The following is an 18,978-nucleotide window of genomic DNA, read 5'->3' as shown; positions in this document are numbered from 1 at the left end:
GACTTCCTGATGTGTAGAGAGTGCCAAAAGCCAAAATAAGCTATTTCCACTTAAGTGATACAATTGATGTAGCCCAAGTTGCGTAGCTTATTTCGGTGTTAGCTCTGCTGTGTAGACGTGTCCTGACTGACAAAAGCCAAGGAATTCAAATTTCATGCTGGCATCCTGCTTGATTGCAAAATATATTCTGAGCTATAGGTCTCTCCAAATTGGATTCTTCTCTTTTTGGGATACAACCTTACTTATACTGGTTCAAGAGGACATTGCTCCAATTTTCATGAAGGACCAAATCGGAGAAAGAATATCTATTATTGGATCAGTGGGCAAGAGTCAAGCTTAAGTTTACACAGAGCTCTTCTTCAAGTCATTTACCTTGGATCTTTAATATCCTGGAACCAATATAGGTACAACACCACTGCATATAATCATTTCCACATAAAAATACAAATTACCTGTGGTGATTTGCTTTGTTCTGTTTCTTTTTCTTTTCCACCTTTTTTCCTCTATTTTCTGTTTTGTTGGATTAGCACCTGTCTCTCATTTAATTTTCTTTCATGCTCTATCTCCTGTCTTGCTAAAATAGCCCTCCTTTTGCATCCAGCTTTTCTGACTGTGCTTTACACCCATCTTTAGGCATGTGCTTCTGTCCCTGTCTTGACCTCCTTTTTCAAGCCTCATTTGTTTCCTTGCCAGGCCTCTTTACTTCTGACCCTTTCCAGACTCCCTTTGATCTAGCTTGCTATCTCTCTTGCCTGCACCTAGTTTTCCCTTTCTCTTTCTCAGTCCAAGTATCTGTCCGTTTTCCATTCCAAGAGTCCTGCTGGCAGAAGACGACATTTCTGAGGAGAGCGGGTTGCAGAGTTGCCTTTGCATTTCTAAAATGATTGGTGAGGGTAAGAGCATTTTGTGCAGGCAACACCTAAGGGGCTATAAAAACAAACATCTTTCAGAATCGGGGAGAGGATAGAAAATGACAGTGTAATCAAGGGACGCCACCTTATTCCTCTGAACTGTATGGCATTGATTTCTTCCTTTCTCTGCTGACAAAGCTGCGCCAGGCAGATTGCAGCTAAGGAAAGCACCCAATGCTGACATGTGAGCCAAGCTAACAGGAGGATTCAAACATGATAGTGTTGACTGCAGGGCTGTGTTACAATCCGTGTACTGGCCATATACCCAAATGCCTGAACATTCTCTTCGGTTCACTGTGTCCTTGGATCATAGTCATTGGAGGCAGGACAGGGAGTTGAGACAGGCATTCAGCCTGCGCCAGGCTAACCAGGACATGGTATTTGCCTCTTTCAGCTCTCTAGACATTTCCCTTTGCTCAGTCTCATTCTCTTTTCTCGCTTGTTCCCTGTCCCTGGATCGCTTTATTGTTATTATTGTGACTGGCACTATCAACTTCCCCCTCCCTCAAAATGGATCTAGGTTTAGAACTGTCCTTTAGTATTTTTAATTTTAGTCAAAATCTTGGCAGCAGAGCGGCCACTGGGCATTTAGCCACCGCGAACAAAAAATGTGCAGCACCCCGATAAGAATTACAATGTTTTTCTTTCTGTGACTGGGACGCTCATGCAGCTACTGCCTGTGTGGTACCTGTGCTGTGAATAGATGAAGAATGTCAGTCTTCAGAGCTTCAGAGGGGTAACTGAGTTACTCTGTAAAAGGAAAAACTTAAAAAACAACAAATAGTCTAGTAGAAGCAAAATGCAGGACAATGTAGCACTTTAAAGACTAACAAGATGGTTTATTAGATGATGAGCTTTCGTGGGCCAGACCCACTTCCTCAGATCAAATAGTGGAAGAAAGTAGTCACAACCATATATACCAAAGGATACAATTAAAAAAAATGAACAAATATGAAAAGGACAAATCACATTGCAGAACAGAAGGGGGATGCGGGGGGGTGGGAAGGGGGAGGAAGGAAGGTAAGTGTCTGTGAATTGCTGATATTAAAGGTAGGGAGAGTGGGATGTTTGTGAGTTAATGGTATTACAGGTGATAATTGGGGAAACTGTCTTGGTAATGGGTGAGAAAGTTCAAAGTCTTGTTAAGTCCTTGTTGACAAGTGTCGAATTTTAACATGAATGACAGTTCAGAGGATTCCCTTTCAAGTGCAGATGTAAAAGGTCTTTGTAGCAGAATGCAGGTGGCTAAGTCATTTAGAGAGTGTCCTTTCTGGTTAAAGTGGCAAGAAACTGTTTTCTCTTTGTGATCTTGTCTGATATCTGTTTTGTGGGCATTAATCCTTTGGCGAAGTGTCTGAGATGTTTGTCCAATGTACATAGCAGACGGACACTTTCGGCACATGATAGCATAGATTATATTTCTGGATGCGCAGGAATATGTGTTCTTGATCTTATAACTCACTTGGTTAGGTCCAATAATGGTATCAGCAGAATGAATATGTGGACAAAGCTGGCAACGGGGTTTGTTGCAAGGGAAGGTACCAGGGTTGGTATTAGTGTGGTATGTCCTGTGGTGGTTGGTAAGAATCATCTTGAGGTTAGGTGGTTGTCTATAGGAGACTATGGGTCTGTCTCCCAGAGCCTCTTTGAGTATGGTATCCTGTTCCAATATAGGTTGTAGTTTATTGATAATGTGTTGGACAGGTTTAAGTTGGGGGTTGTAGGTGATGACAAGTGGTGTTCTATTGTTGGTTTTCTTGGGTCTGTCTTGAAGTAGATGGTTTCTAGGTATTCGTCTGGCTCTTTCAATTTGCTTTTTTATTTCTCTGGGTGGGTAGTTGAGATTTATAAATGCTTGGTAGAGATCCTGAAGCTTCTGGTCTCTAGAGCAGATGCGGTTGTATCGAAGGGCTTGGCTATAGACGATGGATCGTGTGGTGTGTTCTGGATGGGAGCTGGATGCATGTAGGTAACTGTATGAGTCGGTGGGTTTTCTGTAGAGAGTGGTGTCTAATTTTCCATTGTTGATTTGTACGGTGGTGTCCAGGAAGTGGATCTCTCGTGTAGAATGGTCCAGGCTGAGGTTGATGGTGGGGTGTAGGTTGTTGAAATCTCTGTGGAATATCTCCAGTGTTTCTTGGCCATGTGTCCAGATCATAAAGATGTCATTGATGTACCGTAGGTAGAGGAGGGGTGAAAGGGGATGGGAGTTGAGGAAACGTTGTTCTAGGTCAGCCATAAAGATGTTAGCATACTGTGGGGCCATGCGTGTACCCATGGCTGTGCCGCTGATCTGGAGGTATAAGTTGTTCTCAAACTGGAAATAATTGTGGGTGAGAACAAAGTTACATAGGTCTGCTATCAGGTTGGCAGTAGTGTCCTCTGGGATAGTGTTTCTAATTGCTTGTAATCCGTCTTCATGTGGGATGTTGGTATATAGAGCTTCTACATCCATGGTGGCAAGGATGGTATTATTGGGGAGGTTATCGATGTTTTGTAGTTTCCTTAGGAAGTCAGTAGTGTCTCGGAGATAGCTGGGGGTATTGGTTACGAAGGGTTTGAGAAGAGTGTCTACTAACAAAACATGTAGATGGTATCATGAGCTTTCATGGTGTGGCGGGGTCCCCAGCCCCGCCCTCTCCTCCACAAGATTAAAGCAGGCCCTGAGGTCGAGTTCAGTATAATTCACTGGCCCTGAGGCCTAGTCCCGCACAATTCGCAGGCCTTGAGGCCTACTCCATGCCCTGAGGGGATGGGGTAGGGGGGTTTGGGCCCTCCCTCTCCACCGGACCCCAACCCAGGGCCCTATTAGTGGTGGGTGGTTCCCACCACCGGCTCAGAGGGGACTTCTCCCCAAAACGCGCTGAGCCCACTGAGGGGTTCCCTGCCCCTTGCCCTGGGTTGCTTCCTACCCCCGCCCTGTGGCCGACAGAGACCCCACCTGGCGAAGCCGGGCCGCCAGTGGCGGCAATGTCGGCAAGTCCCGTGTCTGGGGCAGCAGCGAAGGGGTTGTCCACTGCGGCAGGACGGACGGCCCCCTGGAGTCGGTGTTGCGGGCATGCTCGACCCGGGGACGGTAGCAGCAACGGCGGCGGTCCCTACGGCTCTGATTCCAGCAGCAGGTCCGGCTGTGGCTCTGGGGTTTGGGCCGGAGCTCCTTCCTCCCCGGAGGTCAGCCCCAACTGAGCAGCCCGGCAGCCTTTTATACTGAGGCTGCACTGCAAGCATGCCCAGCAGGGCTGTGGGGGAGGGGCATGTTCTACCCAATAGATGGGCACTCCTCCCCCCTGTTCAGTGTGGGGCAGGCCAGCCCTGTCACACATGGGCACAGCACACTTCTTCAGCTGTCAGTCTAGCACTGTATTGGGCAAAATGTTTGACTGGTGTGGGGGGAGCCCTCTCCAAGATTTTGGTAAGTGGTCAAGTACCACACTTTTTTATGGAGGAAGTGCAAAGTCTGGATGGAGGTTGGGTGCAGAAGGGAGCTTGGGGTAGGGGATGGGAGTGCAGGAAAAGTTGTGGGGTCTGAGAGGGAGTTTGGGTGTAGTGGGTTGTGACCTGGAACAGGGGATTGGGGTGCAGGAGTGAATTTTGACCTGGGGGAAGGGTATAGCAGGGGGTGCATGGCTTGGGAGGAACAGTGACCTGGGACATGATGTGGGTGGAGAGGATTTGGGAGGTGATACAGGTATCATTTCACAGAATAATGTAATTTAAATGTGTTATAATTTTGTCACCTCTAATCTATAGGAGAGGCGAATCCTCCAGCGCTTGCATAAGCCTTGATGAGAAGGGTCTGTGGACCAGTGTGCCGGGGCCATTTAAGGCCCAATAATCCACAGGCTTTACTGGAGTCTAACTCATTTATGTCACGTGGGTGAGTACATTCCGATAGAAGCAAGTTAATATTTCTGCATAAAGTAATTATGTGGCCATCTTGTATCTTACATTTCCAGTGCCTGACCTTTGTTTTTCCTGTTTTTTCCTCAGGCATAAAAGTGAAGCTCACTTTTAAGTAGAGCTGGTCAATAAAATACTTTCAGTGTCTAATACAGTGTCTACTATGTTAATTTTTGTGGAAAATTTCATTGATTTTACACTGGGAAATGACTAAAAATATTCATTTCAGGTCAGGACAACTTAAATCAAATCATTTCAGTTTGTCAAAATGAATTGAAACATTACAGTTTGGGTCCGTTCTACAGAAAGCCGTGTTTGCCTCATCTGCCACCTTGTCCCATAGCAGATAAGTTTGAGCCTCTCCTGTCCACAGTTTCTTCAGTGGGCTGGGCTTACTGATGCATCATGGGAGCTCTTGGCTATGATGCAGCAGGGGAGCCAACTCCAGTAAGGCAGCATAGGGGAGCACAGTCTATGACAAAGAAGTTAAAACAACATTCTGAATTAGGAATGTCTAAATGCAGTTGGATTGAAACTGTCAAAACAAAACAGCTCAGTATTTGTGAACTGAAATTTTTCTGGACTATTCTGTCTGTTGATTTTTCTGTTTCAATATTGAGACTTTTTCATCCCAAAACCAAATCTCTAAAGATAGGAATTTCTGACTGCCTGGGCATTTTATTTTTTCTAGCTGTAGTTTTAAGTTTTGTTAACACTAATGGCTTGTACCAAAGAAGCATATTTCATGGTTTGGACTTTTTAATTATGCTAATAATTGTCTCTTTCCTGTGCCTCCTTTTCTGGTCTGAAAACCTTGAAGAAGCAACAGTACTGTACAAAGGCAAAAGCAGTAATAAGAGAGGCAAGGTCGCACATCTGCTGCTTTCCACACTTTCTTATCTGTGACATCAGAGGCGTCAAGGCCTTTCTATTCATTAAAACAGTTGAATCATTGCAAATGATACAAATGTACTAAATCTGTGGCCTTCTGCCTTAGTCATAATAGAGGTCTTCTTGATAGGGAAGATATTCTCCAACTAGACTGAGTGGAGGGAAGAAGAAATGAAGTGCTGCGTGTAAATGCAACAGGATGTTGTCCGTGTGCCTTGAACTAACAAACTGCAAAGCATTTAATAAAGATTAATTTCCTAAGAGGAGCACAGATTTATGGTACTGATGTAGGTAGGGGGTGATGCAATTCTATTCCTCTCCACAAAACTTCTGCAGGCATGCAATAGCTGCCATTTACAAAGATACTTGCATTGGTCAGAAGTGGGGAACCATGGATCTACTTGTGGTTGGTGCCAGTAGAAAATGAAATGTAGAAACAAGCCCCTAAGATCTGAGGATCACAATATGCTGGCATATAGTGACATCCTAAACAGCTGATACTGAATTTCTGAAAAATATACCTGATTTGTCACCAGATTTGTCATGAAAATATTTAGTAAGGTTATGAAATAATTTAGAGGTATGATTTCTTTCTGGTGGATATAAATTCCTATCTGCTAACTGACTAGTTTTTTGCGTGTAGGAGTGTAACAGCTGGCAAGGTTGGTGTGATAACAAATATTTGGCCATGGGCCAGGTGGTGACAAATTACATGAAAATGAGTGTATTACAAATGGGTAAATCCATTTAATAATTTCACAAGTTTTTCCTACAATCGGGAATTTTACTTATTTGAAAAGAAAAGAAAGAGTTTTAACTGACAACTATTGGTAGCAGCTAGTAAATGAGAGGGAGTCCTATGGAGCCTTACTAAATGTTCCTTTTGATAAAGGCAAGCATCCTTTGATTGCTAACATTATTCATAGGGTCATATATTTTTAAGGCCAGAAAGGAGTATTTGATCAGCTAGTCTGACCTCCCACATAGCACAGGCTGCAGAATTTCCCCTAGTTACCTGCTGGATCCCAGTAACTCATCTTTGACGAAAGCTAACTCTTCCAGAAAGGCATTCCGTTTTGTTATAAAGACATCAAGGGATGGAGAACCCACTAGTTTCCCTGGTAATTTATTCCAATGGGTAATTGCTTCCACTGTTATAAAATTGGACCTTCCGCCTAATTTTAATTTGGCAGGCTTTAACATCTGGCCATTGGTTCTCATTATGCTGTTCTCCACTGTTTTAAAGAGCCTGTTAGTACCCAATATCGTCTCCTCATGAAGATGCTGGTACCATAATTGAGACACCCCTCAAACATCTTTTTCGTAAGTTAAACACTGCAAAGAATTTTCTTCTTTTGAAATCATTGTTGTGGCTCTTTTGCCAGGTGTGCTCCAATTTTAAACATCATTTTTTTAACTGTTCAGGGGACACGAGTATTAGTACCAGAAATATTGTATGGAGAGATAAAAATCACTTTCCTACTCACCACTCCTTGTTTTATGCAACCACACAGTTGATCTGTAACTAAAGGGGGGCAGGCAAGTATATATTTTGTACATTGTGGAAAAATAGTACAACTACTTAGGTGCAGTATGTTTTTTTAAAAAATCTTTCTTTTAAACAACAGCTATTGCTCACTACTGGAGGAAGCAGAATGCTAAAACTGAAGAACTAATGGCTGATCTAAAGCTGGTGAAATTATACAATAGAAATAAATTGTGTTTTCTGTTTGTGAACCAAGCCTGATGTCTGTGTGAAGTCTTCTGAAATATATACCAGGTATTTGTAACAAGTAATGTACAGCATATTAGGTATTTTGTGAAACTTTCATAATAAATCATGCTATTACTGATATGTTATAGGTTGCCTTAAATACATGGTATTTTCTTTATGCCTTTATTTAATAAATAAAACTTTTAAACAGGAGAATAAGGAACTGCAAATAATGAATAGTAAACACTCTTGGTTATATGAAAATATGGCTATTCACATGAAGAATGCCTGTGCCCTAAACACCCATGAATAGTGACTAATAAGTACAAACTTGGTTGAACTGAAAGGTCATTAAGAATCTGAATTATTGCTTGGGAAAGCTGTATTTGCAACATTAGCTCAGAGGCCCTTTATGGAAAAAAATTGTTTTTGTCGGGTGAACCTCCCATTATATATATTTCCCCCAAATTACTGAACCTTTGAAATCCCTTTCCATGTGACATTTCTGACTCTCACATGTAGGCAGACAGTAGGAAGACAGATTAAGAAATATGCAACCTAGCAGCATATAACAATGTCATTGTTGCTTATTGTAGCTGGTTAAAAATTGTTTTTATTTCAAACTGTTTTCAATTGGTAATTGCAGTTTTTCTGAAATCAAAATTTTTCATGGGACCATGTTGATTTTTATGAAATTGTCAAGGAAAAAAGGTCATAAGAAATTGCTTCAACTATCTTGTCTCATTTTCATAATGTCAGCTTTATCATTTTGATTAATTTCATTTAAGCCTTTATATTATATTTACAGTGTAAAGTTTATTTATATTTACAGATTTATCCAGTATTGCTTGAGTCCTTATTTTTTTAAATAAAAGGAAAAAGTACATACTTTATTTAAATAATTTTATTTTTCAAAAATACAGCTTTATTTTTATTAAGTTAATTTTTATTTTGTATTTTTTAAAAGGATTGTTAAAAATTTCGCATTTAAATTTTGTATTTTTTTTTAAATGGGCATGCCATCAAGTATATTTTTTCTTCGTCCTTATAAATGGTTATCATTTGCTATGTTTTAACAAAAAAAGGGCTATAGTCAATTTGGTTCCCAATAACATTTTCTTATAGTTTTCAAACCCTAACCATTGATTCAGCTGTTCCAAAAGACAGCCCCACTCCAAATTTCTCCATTTGATCTCTTTTCTGTAAGGTTTATTGAGAAGCAATTCTATTCCAGGATCATCCTATTTTTCTGACTCATCTTGGTTCAATCTCTTTCAACATTCACTGAGTTATTTCACTTTTGATTACCAGGATTCGACAAATTAGTCAATCTACTCACCCGTGGCGAGTAGATTTTAGCCTGGTGGGGCAGAGCAGCGTGCGCTTCCGCGTGGCTCGCCGCCACTTGGCGAGCCCTGTTGATTACTATACTTGATTTGTTGATTTTGACTCTTTTCTGTTTGGTTTTATGAAAAACAGTCCCATTCCAGACAAATCGTCTCTGCTTTTCTCCATTATCCCCCCTCCCACATCTTTTGGTCTCCCTTCCTTTCTCACTCCACTAATCTCACAACCTCCATTGGAAACCCATTACCCACATGTCCTCCAGTTAGAAAAGCAAACAGCTAGAAACCTGTCCCCATGGGTCTTTTCTAGATATGATATCCATGATATAATCTGCAAATTATTTGTGTAGTGTGTAAACTCCTAAAAGTGTTTGTATGCTGGGATATACTGTTGATTATGTAGCTCATTGGCTATTCCCCCTTTGGAAGGGGTTGCAGTTGCTGTTGAGTTTACTACAGCTCAGAGATTTCTGCTGCTTCCCAGTTGGAGGGAGAAGATTAGATTCTGTCCCCACCAGCTCATATGAAACTTCTTTGTGCACAACTTAGTCACTTGAACAGGACACTGAGAACAAGGTTTGCTCTATACTGTGAGAGCATAGGACTGAGCTGTGGGGAAATCATAGATAACTTTAAAAGATACGCAGCAAGTGCTGAATGTGCTTTCCAAGAAGTTATTTATTCCTCCTCCTTTTTCTCGTTAAATATAATTGGGAGTGAAGATCAGTGGAATCCTGTAGGGGAATGGACAAGATGGTTTCACAGCTACTAGGTCTTTCCATGTCTAATTACCTGCATGCTATGATTCTTGGTCACATTTTTGTGTCTGATAGTCAAATATAAAAACATAAGAATGGCTATATTGGGTCAGACCAAAGGTCCATCTAGCCTAGTAATCTGTCTTCCAACAGTGGCCAATGCCAGATGCCCCAGAGGGAGTGAACAGAAAGGGACTCATCAAGTAATTCCTCTCTCATCACCCATTCCTAGCCTCCGACAGAGGCTAGGGACAGCACTCCTATCCATCCTGGCTAATAGCCATTGATCGACCTAACCTCCATGAATTTATCTAGTTCTTTCTTGAACTCTATTAAAGTCCTGGTCTTTACAACCTTCTCTGGCAAGGAGTTCCACAGGTTGATGGTGGCTGTGTGAAGAAAAACTTCCTTTTGTTCATTTTAAACCTGCTACCTATTAATTTCATTTGGTGACCCCTACTTCTTATGTTATGGGAACAAGTAAGTAACTTTTCCTTATTCACTTTTTCCACACCATTCATGATTTTATAGAGCTTTATCATATTCCCCCCTTAGTCTCCTCTTTTCTAAGATGAAAAGTCCCAGCCTTTAAATCTCTCTTCATATGGCATCCATTCCAAACCCCTAATCATTGTTATTGCCCTTTTCTGATCCTTTTCCAATGCCAATGTATCTTTTTTGAGATGAGGCAACCACATCTGTATGTAGTATTCAAGATGTGGGTGTACTATGGTTTTAAATAGAGGCAATAATATGTTCTCTGTCTTATTCTCTATCCCTTTTTAAATGATTCCTAACATCCTGTTTGCTTTTTTGACTGCTGCTGCACACAATGAATGGATGTTTTCAGAGAACTATCCACAATGACTCCAAGATCTCTCTCTTGAGTAGTTGTAGCTAAATTAGTCCCCATCATATTGTATATATAGTTGGGATTATTTTTTCCAACATGCATTACTTTACATTGATCAACATTAAATTTCATTTGCCATTTAGTTGCCCAATTACTTAATTTGGTGAAATCGTTTTAAAGCTCTTCACAGTCTGCTTTGGTCTTAACTATCTTGAGCAGTTTAGTATCATCTGCAAAATTAGCCACCACACTGTTTACCATTTTCTCAAGATCATTTATAAATAGGCTGACTAGGATTGGTCCCCGTATGGACCCTTGGGGAACACCACTAGTTACCTCTCTCCATTCTGAAAATGTACCATTTATTCCTACCCTTTGTTTCCTGTCTTTTATCCAGTTGTCAATCCATGAGAGGACCTTTCCTCTTATCCCATGACAACTTACTTTACTTAAGAGCCTTTGGTGAGGTACCTTGTCAAAGGCTTTCTGGAAATCTAAGTACACTATATCTACTGGACCCCCCTTGTCCACATGTTTGTTGATCCCCTCAAAGAACTCTAGTAAGGCATGATTTCCCTTTACAGAAACCGTATTGATTTTTACCTAACACATTATGTTTGTGTCTATGTGTCTGACAATTTTATTCTTTACTACAGTTTCAACTGATTTGCCCAGTATTGCAAATTCTTTGTTCTAGTAAAATGGGAGCCAGTCCTGGGGATGGGCAAACAACAGGGCTGCAGTTGACCTCCCCTTAGGAATAATACTCAACCCTTTTCATCTGTGTCATGTGTCTCTGAGGTAGCAAACATCATTATTGGTATTCAGGGAAGGGGAAAGTGGCACTCAAGGTGAGGTAGCATCAGAGCTAGAAACAGAACCCAGGCTGCCTGGTTCACAAGCTGATGCCCTAGCTCTGCATCATGTACTTCTCCCTTGCCACCTCAGCAATCAAAGCGCAGGGGATGGGAACTGCTGTCAGAAAGTGCCCTTTTTGCTGTCTGTTAGAAAGGCAGTGGAAGAGGTGAGAAGAACAAGAAGCCTCATTGGGAGCGTGGAGCATCAGGAATCTTGTGAGAACAAGGTTCAGCAGTGAGGGGAGGTCAGCAGGACACTGAAGAAACTGGATCCTTCCTAAGAGATTCTTGCAATTACTCTAGCAATGCATAAGCCCAAAGTTGAATGAAATACAGTGAGGGCGGCTATCAAGAAGTTCCTTGAGAGCCTGCTTGCTTTGTGTGCTGGGACCGACACAGGCCAGATGGAGAGCCAAAAGAAAACCTCTGAGACTGGGCAGAATCCTGGAAAGACTCGTTAGCACAGCTGAATGAAGACAGGTCTTGTAAAAGAGAAGCAGCTGTTTGAGTCTGTCAGAAAAGCCACTTAAAACAAGGTGAGGGAGGAGGAAAAAATGTTTGGCTGCAGCCCGGAAAATAATTTGAGTGTTAGGTTTCATTTCTGTGAAGAGAAGGAAAATTGCTAGGTAATGTATCATAGAATCATAGAACCATAGAGCTGGAAGAAACCTCAGAAGGTCATCGAGTCCAGCCCCCTGTTCTAGGCAGGACCAATCCCAACTAAATCAACCCGGCCAGGGCTTTCTCAAGCCAAGACTTAAACACCTCTAGGGATAGAGACTCCACTACCTCCCTAGGTAACTCATTCCAGTGCTTCACCACTCTCCTAGTGAAATAGTTTTTCCTAATATCCAACCTAGACCTTCCCCACTGCAACTTGAGACCATTGCTCCTTGTTCTGCCATCTGTCACTACAGAGAACTGCCTTTCTCCATCCTCTTTGGAACCTCCCTTCAGGAAGCTGAAGGCTGCTATCAAATCCCCCTTCACTCTTCGCTTCTGCAGACTAAACAGACCCAACTCCCACAGCCTCTCCTCATAGGTCATATGCTCCAACCCCCTAATCATTTTGGTTGCCCTCTGCTGGACCCACATCCTTTTTGTCGTGGGGGGCCCAGAACTGGACACAATACTCCAGATGTGGCCTCACCAAAGCCGAATAAAGGGGAATAATAACATCTCTGGATCTGCTGGAAATGCTCCTCTTAATACAACCTAATATGCCATTAGCCTTCTTGGCTACAAGGGCACACTGTTGACTCATATCTAGCTTCTCATCCACTGTAACCCCCAGGTCCTTTTCTGTAGAACTACTACTTAACTGGTTGGTTCCCAGCCTGTAACAATGCTTGGGATTCTTCCATCCCAAGTGCAGGACTCTGCACTTGTCCTTGTTGAACCTCATCAGATTTCTTTTGGCCCAATCCTCCAATTTGTCTAAGTCACTCTGGACGCTATCTCTGCCCTCAAGCATATCTACCTCTCCCCCTAGCTTAGTGTCATCTGCAAACTTGCTAAGGGTGCAATCCATCTCCTCATCCAGGTCATTAATAAAGATATTGAACAAAACCGGTCCTAGAACCGAACCTTGGGGCACTCCGCTAGAAACCGACCTCCATCCTGACATTGAGCTGTTGATCACTACCCGCTGGGCCCGGCCTTCTAGCCATCTTTCTATCCATCTTACCATCCATTTATCCAGTCCACATTCCCTTAACTTTCTGGCAAGAATATTGTGGAAGACTATATCAAAAGCCTTGCTAAAGTCAAGGTATATCACATCCACTGACTTTCCCACATGCACACAGCCAGTTACATCATCTTAGAAGCTAATCAGGCACAACTTTCCCTTTGTGAATCCATGCTGACTATTCCTAATCACTTTCCTCTCTTCCAAGTGCCTCAAAATGGATTCCTTAAGGATCCCTTCCATGATTTTTCCAGAAAGTGAGGTAAGACTGACGGCCTATAGTTCCCTGAATCGTCCTTCTTCCCTTTTTAAAAGATGGGCACTACATTTGCCTTTTTCCAGTCATCCGGGATTTCTCCCGACCTCCACGACTTTTCAAAGATAATGTACTACGAAGGTACTCTCATTATACAGGAGATAGTGAGAGAGAGCAATCAGTCACAAAAATAACCCTACACAGTCCCTCTACCTTTCTTTTTGAGTGTAGTCTGAGTAGAATTCAACATTGGAGGAGATTCTATTCTGCCATCAGAAGTTAGCATCCACCCAGCATATTTGTTTAGGAATACTAGGGGGCTGTTTTGCTGCCAAAGGTATACACCATTCATGAAAAGCAGAGACAATACTCAGTAGTGCTGAGGCCTGCTACCCAAAAGGAAGACTTGACTGGACAGTGTTCTTTAGTAAACTCTAGAAGAGTGACAAGTATCAGAGGGGTAGCTGTGTTAGTCTGAATCTGCATAAACAACGAGAAGTCATGTGGCACCTTATAGACCAAAAAAAAGAGCGGTAAGTTTACACTCCAGCTTGTTACCACTTAACAGTTCCTTATGGTCTCTGCTGCTGTACACTTACATTACAATTACAGTTCCTTAGTGCTCTTTGCGTACTTGGTCGAAGTGCATTAGGGACAGGGCCGGCCACCACATTTTGGCACCTGAGGCGGGGAGCTCAAATAATGCCCTCATGCCCCCTCGCTTGGGCCAAAACTTTGAAAGGTCTTAATTCTGCCTTCTTCCTGTTCTACTCCTCTCATGGCACTCCACCATCTCTGTGCATCTGGAGCAGAGAGAATACATATGCACCAGCAGCAGACACAATTTTCTACACTCTGGGTCTTAGTGGCACCACCCCCCACACACAGTCTGGCACCTGAGGTGGCCGCCTCAGTTCTCCTCATGGTAAGGCCAGCCCTGACTAGGGAACTGTTAGTGTTCAACAACGATGGCCACACAGATAGTGAATATGTGGCACAGTAGAGTGCTGTTGATTTATACCTCAGTTGGCGGTACATTAACTCACTGTTTAGGCAGTACTCAGAGATGTGAATTCAGTGGTGCTACTCACATGTAAAAAGTTACTCCCATACCAGGGTTCTTGAAATAACTAGGCTTTAGATAGTAAGCTCTTCAAGTAGGACTTGCTTCTCTCTGTGGTATAAGGCACCCAGCATGCTTTTGAGTGCTGTGTAATGTAATCATGAAAATGAATAAGTTTGAGATTATAAAACCACATTTTGGGTTGAACTGTGGGAGAGGCTTCACTTAATTTCTTCAAAGGTCCCGGCAACATTCCTTCCCTCAGTAAAACAGAGCCAAATACCCAAGGCTGTGTGTAAGCAACTGCTGCACATGACAACCTAAGTTCCACTTTCAGAAGAGGCAGGTATAAGTCCCAGTGACTTCAATGGGAAGCTGCAGCTGTTAAAGGGAAAAGAGAACTGGACTCATAGGGTACGTCTACACTACATGGCTCCGTCGACGGAGCCATGTAGATTTGTTTATTGGGCAAAGGGAAATGAAGCGGCGATTTAAATAATCGCCGCTTCATTTAAATTTACATGGCTGACGCGCTGAGCCGACAAACAGCTGATCAGCTGTTTGTCGGCTCAGCACACTAGTCTGGACGCTCCCCTGCCGACATCAAAGCCCTTTGTCAGCATCCCCGCTAAACCTCATCCCATGAGGAATAACGGGGATGCTGACAAAGGGCTTTGATGTCGGCAGGGGAGCGTCCAGACTAGCGCGCTGAGCCGACAAACAGCTAATCAGCTGTATGTCAGCTCAGCGCGGCAGCCATGTAAATTTAAATGAAGCGGCGATTATTTAAATCGCCGCTTCATTTCCCTTTGCCTACAACCCTCATCTACATGGCTCCATTGATGGAGCCATGTAGTCTAGACACAGCCATAATGTGAATGCAGGACTGTGATTCTTCTTTTTCTCCACATTGCTCCTATTAAGATAACGTCTTAACTACACTGAGAAAAATATACTAATTCAACTTAATCATCTTCTAACCTGATGAAGATAAAACAGTGTAAACCTTTTGCATAGAGGCATTTATTTTGGTTTAAGAGCGTTTTACATTAATTTAGCTTAGATCCGTTCCTAAGGCTTGGCCTACATACAAGTTGCAGTGGCTTAGCTAAAGATGTGATTAACAAACAAACAAACAAACACCTAAACCTATGAAAATTGGTGCAAGAACATTTTTGTATTGGTTTAAACCTGGCTTTGTAAATTCAAGTGTAAGCCAAGCTATTATGAGCCTGATTTAAACAAGCTCAAGGGTACCCAGAGAGGGGGTTTAATTTGTTTTTTTAACGTTGTTTTTAAATCAATTGAAATGAAACTTCAGCAACTTATGTCTTGATATTAGCTAAGTGACTATAAAGTGTTCTAATTTAAACTAAAATGGGAGCAGCCACACAAATGTGTTGCCCCAGTTTAACTACACAGGAGTTCCAAAATGGTGCTGTTAAATTCCTCTAATTTCGTGTGCAGGTGAGGCCTAAGAAGTCTTCCTGTCTGCAGAGAAGCCAGGCTGCTTAGGGGTTCAAGATGAAGGATCTTGCGGGGAGAGAAGGAATCTGTCCCTATTCTACTCTCTCTATGTAGAGACCAGCTGGTCCAGTCACTGCGCAACCAGCATCCTCATTTGCTTTGCAAAGCACTCCTGGAATGTAAAAGGTGCTATAAGCAAATCTATGTCAACTTTGGTCTCCTGAAAATGAACCAGATGTGTTTTTCTGCAATTCGTTTTGTTGGGTTTTTTTTGTCCCCTCGGCCCCTTCATGGGGCCTGTTTTCGCTTGTGTATTTGACCCCATCATCCACTGTCTAGAGAACCTTCATCAACTGCATTTTTTTCTCTGAGCCATTCAGTTTGTTGACCAATGGACTTCCAGTTGGCAGCAACAAATAGCAAACAGGCTTTATTGAATGTGTTGCTACCTTCTTCATTTTCCAATTAAAGGCAAAAGTTAAGATAGTATTCCTCCTACTCCTGCCTCTTAACATATGAGCTGGTACAACTGATTCTGATTACTCAGCTATCTGCTATAAGCATGAAAAAGCATATTGTATGCATGGCTGCAGACACTTTATATTTTCTCCCCAGTCAGATAAAAAAGTGAATTGGCTATAGGTCTGTCAATAGAGACTAATCATGTGCAGTACTATTAATTATGAAGGGTGTCATTTTAGAACAATTCTGGGCTGGGAAAGAACAGGCACAGGTTCATTTCCCTCTGGCTCTGTTTGTGTTGCTAAGCCATTCCAGGTTACATCCCCTTATCCATTTACCTTTTATAAACTCCTGCCCCCTCATGAGTAAACATGTTCTAAAAAGTGTGTCTGTGTGTGTGTACATGTGTGTGGAGGTGGGTGGGAGGGGGGAGGAGGTGGTGATCTAGGAAGAATTTTAATTTTAAGCCTGGAAAAGAAATGAACATTGCTCCAAGAAGACATAACCTGGCAGTAACTTCTAAAGACCTGGGGAAGACATCAGGAGATACTAGCAGGTGGGTGAAACAGCTTATGAGGCTGAGCCATAGTAATCAGGATTTCCATCATATATAGGAGAATAATCAGGAGGCAATTCCCCGTGGTGATTCATTTATACGTGTGAGAATGCACCTGGAACAAGTCATCTATCCCCAATTGCTACTACTTCATTCCATATAGGATCATCTTCCTTTCATATCCAGGCATGACAAATCTCCTTCCTTACAGCTCCTACTTCTCAACCCTCTGCTACTTAGAATCATTTCTGATATCTCTGGCCTCAGAACTCCTGTGCCAAATTTATCATTCGTAGCTCCCCACCTGCAGCAATATGAAAGCCTCCCAAAGGGCTTTGACCATTCTTCCTGACATAACAAGGCAGGAAGGCCACCTGGGGTGCTCAGAAAACAAAAGTATAAATATTAATAAACCAAACTGAAGCTCCAGCCTCATTCTTGTTGGTAGGAAGAGAGAAATATCCTTGCCATTTTCCTTATACCGGGCTGACGCTTAGATGATGCTGTGATGAGCAAGCTAGAAAGGAGTGGCAATGCCACTTCACATACACAGGCTTTTTGTGGAAGACATCTCAACACTGGGCATGGCAAACCCAAGTCTGGCATAGATGTGGGAAAATGTTCCCCTTAGGCCCCTGGACTAATTGTCTTGGTGGTACAGGGTTGCATTTATGATCTACTTGAAAGAGAACTGAGCTGCTATTTCCACAGACAGAAGATGTTTATCTTGCTCTTTCAAAAAACCCCGGGAGGCTACAACCGACCATACATTTTTATTAGCTAAGAAGCAGATGCAAGAAAGAAACAATGTGAAATGATTACTTATATTCAGGCTACCTCAGGGGCCTCGTAGAACTTTAGTAATCTGGTCTCTGTGCTGCCATATGGGAGCCCATGTTTAAAGTCTTTGTAGTTTTCTCCGGCTCTGTGGGATGGAAGAGATGGCCAGAGAAGTGAGGTTCAGTGCTGAAGGGAATCCTGTTTAGCTGTGTCTTGCCATGAGGTCAGTGAAGGTCAGTGAAACAGGACTCTGGGCAGGAGGAACCCTGACCATTTGCTAGTGCTATTAATCCAAACGCACCAGAGCTCCCATCGCTCATCAGTTCTGCCTGCAGCCCCAACCATCTTTTTCCACTGTGTAAGGTTGGAGATCTTCAGCAGAAAAACATTTTTACTTGTGAAAATTGCTTTTGCTTCCTGTAAGTGCACCCTCCCCCTCAAAAAGTCACAACGTTATTATTTTTCACAAATAGTGAAAAAGATTCACTTTGGGATGACTGTTTGCCAGTGATTAGAATGTTATCACACTCCTCTAGTCCCTACTGATTCTGGGAGGACCCCTGCTACTGTCATTGTCTGGCTTCATCATCTCCTGTGCACTAAGACTCTGTGGTTTAAAGTCCATTGATCAGATGAGCATTCAGATCAGAATAGGAATTGTTCCAGTTCAGTAGAGCGATCAAAATTTAGAAGCTGGTGCCACATTGGATCAGAGGTCCATGTAGCCCAGTAACCCATCTCCAACCACAAGCAGTACAAATGCTTTCTAGGAAACTGCAGAAACTTCCTAACTGTCAGAACATTAGGACGATGGAACAAACTACCTAGAGAGGTTGTGGATAGAGCCCTGCATGGATACAAAATTTGTATCCACATCCACAAAAATTTGTATCCACATCTGCAAAAATGAGCTGAAGATATCTGCATCCATAGATGCAGATACCTGCAGATATAAAGCGAATAGCTGCAGATTTGCAGGGCTTTTGTTGTGGAATAACTTTTATGGGAGGCTTTCAAATATAGGCCGGGATAGCCATCTCTCTTGGGTGGTTTCAGCACAACATGTCCTGCATGTTGGCCAGTAGTTAGACTAACAGACCCTTGTGTCCCATTTATTTCTATGAATCCATGAAAGCCCTGTAGTGGAAATTTATGGAATCTGCTAGAAATGAAACTTTGCTTTCTTATTCCCAATGGTAAGTTTTGGTATTTTAATCGTTGCTACAATTAATCCTTATGTTCACATTAGATTATAGGCCTTTTTTCAATTAAAAATTAAATTAATTTAAGTGGGCAAATTATTGTAATTTGTAACCACGACTTTGTGTAATTGTGAATTGTCGGAACAAATGGGTAGTTAAATGCATTGTGCTTGCAATTACCTGCTTTGTAGGCCCAATCACAAACAAATTCGATTTATTAGTGTGCTCACTGTGGCATGTTTACACTGTGTGAAAATCAGGCCCCGCATCTA

At 42.3% G+C, this 18,978-nt stretch overlaps 1 long non-coding RNA gene across 2 annotated transcripts in view; it reads left to right on the top strand.

Moving 5' to 3' along the window:
- LOC112544032 (uncharacterized) overlaps positions 1-16,413 on the top strand; it is a 32,985-nt gene extending 16,572 nt beyond the window's left edge. Inside the window, exons 1-4 of one of the 2 annotated variants that reach the window (XR_012900953.1) lie at positions 1,565-1,647; positions 4,662-4,788; positions 7,331-7,482; positions 15,707-16,413. This is a non-coding gene — a long non-coding RNA (uncharacterized LOC112544032). Of the gene's footprint in view, positions 1-1,564; positions 1,648-4,661; positions 4,789-7,330; positions 7,483-15,706 lie in introns of those variants that run through there. The other variant, XR_012900952.1, reaches the window with a different exon arrangement.
- Positions 16,414-18,978: the final 2,565 nt, after the last annotated feature.

The sequence above is a fragment of the Pelodiscus sinensis genome, chromosome 2, assembly GCF_049634645.1.
Source record: "Pelodiscus sinensis isolate JC-2024 chromosome 2, ASM4963464v1, whole genome shotgun sequence".
NCBI classification, from domain to species: Eukaryota; Metazoa; Chordata; order Testudines; family Trionychidae; genus Pelodiscus; species Pelodiscus sinensis.
This window is presented reverse-complemented; position numbering and strand designations above follow the sequence as displayed.